At 35.2% G+C, this 1,830-nt stretch overlaps 1 protein-coding gene across 3 annotated transcripts in view; it reads right to left on the reverse strand.

Annotated features, from left to right (window-relative positions):
* Window positions 1-1,830, reverse strand: part of UPF2 (UPF2 regulator of nonsense transcripts homolog (yeast)) — a 137,625-nt gene that overhangs the window by 104,496 nt on the left and 31,299 nt on the right. The window lies entirely within an intron of this gene.

A 1,830-nucleotide genomic window follows, 5' to 3' on the forward strand; every position in this document is an offset into this window, starting at 1 on the left:
GAGCCCTCACCAGACACCAGATCTGCTGGGGAGCCTTGATCTTGGACTTGCCACACTCCAGACTGTAAGCAATAAACTTCTGTTGTTTATAAATTACCCAGTCCACGTTATTTTGTTATAGCAGCCAGAATAGACTAACCCAACTATGTAATATCAATCATCGATCAGGTGTTAAGAGGAATGAGAAATATCTACATGAATGGACTCAGAAAGCTCTCAAAAATACATTACTGAAAGAAAAGGAAGTCATGCAAAATAATCTTACCTAAATTAATAAGGCTATATATAGATATCTATATATTTTTTGTGTAAAAAAATAGTCTGGATGGATTCGTATCAAGCTATTAACAATGGTAACCTCAGAGAATGGAATGCACCTGACAGGAAACTTTCACTTTTTATTCTGTAATATGCATGAATATTTTGTGTATTTAAAAAAATGTATTTACAGTAAATCATAACAGAAATTTGACTTCTGAGAGGCAAAAAAGTACTGCAAAGTAAAAAGCAACTACAAATAAGGGAAAATATTTGCAATACATAGGAAAAGAATAATTTCCTTAACATGCCAAGTGCTTTTACAAATCAAACTTTTAAAAAGCCATACCAGGGGTAAAAAGTGGGGGTAAAAATTCAAACAGGAATTTCACAGGGAAAAAATATATTTATAAAACAGCCAATAAACTTAAAAGATGCTAAAACCTCACATATAATTTACAACTCAAGAACTGCAATTTCTACAAAGGAAACAGTCATTCTTATATATTAATACTTAGTGGCATATAAATTTCTTTGGAAGAAAATACGGCATTATATATTGAAACTTAAAATGTGCATACCCTTTTAATCCAGGAATTCTACTTCTAGGAACTTATGTAAATACTAGCAGGCATACAGAAAGAAGCAGGTGCAGAAATTTTGTTACAGCACTAACAATAATAGCTATAAACCAGAAATAATTTAAAAGTCAATCAACAGAAGACAAGTAAATTGTAGTACAATTATGCAATAGGGTATTACTATGTAGCAATTAAAAAGAAATAGATGGTTCTCTATATATATTAATGTTAAAAGACATCTAAGCTATATATATATGATCACCTCAAAAAAGTAGCTGTAGAATAGTACATACAATATGATCTCATTTCTGTGAGACAAGAAAGGATATTCTGATCACTAGACAATCTAGGCCTCCTCAGGACAACATGATAATGTACCAGTAACCCAAAACAACTAAAAATCTAAGCAAACAATGTAAAACAATGGTTTCAAACACTGGACATCAGAAAGCACAGGTAAATAATCCCTGATTGAGAGCACACACAAAAAGTGAGTCCTGCAATTGCCCTAGCATATCACATAGAGAAATTTTCCAGCCTGTGGCCTAAAGAAAAGCCAGGCAGAGACTAGTGGTTTCCCTGAGTCGAGGACCACAGAGGTGAGTCTGGGAAGACTCCAGCCAAGGAAGGCAGCCAGTGTTCCCAGGACAGAATACCAAAGAGGAGAAAGTAACACAGAGACAGGCTTCTAAAGATCTGCAGAGTCCTCTTTGAATGTTCACCTGAGCACCAATCAGCCCCTATGTGTGAGGAAACTAGGTTAAGACTCAGAAAATTACTCAAAAAAATTAGTACTCACACAGGAATCACATGAGACCAGGAACAGCCTAGTCTGTGTGTCCATGAGGCAGACTGGAAGAATATTCTAAGATTCTAACCTAATCAGATGGAGTGCAGAAAGGTGCTGCCTCAGTATTAGGAAAACTTAGCCCTAAAGGTTACTATGGTAACTCCTAACAAAGTATCCTTTCAAGGATGAAACTGTTTCCAA

This window comes from Propithecus coquereli, unplaced genomic scaffold (assembly GCF_000956105.1).
Source record: "Propithecus coquereli isolate 6110/MARCELLA unplaced genomic scaffold, Pcoq_1.0 Scaffold177, whole genome shotgun sequence".
NCBI lineage: Eukaryota > Metazoa > Chordata > Mammalia > Primates > Indriidae > Propithecus > Propithecus coquereli.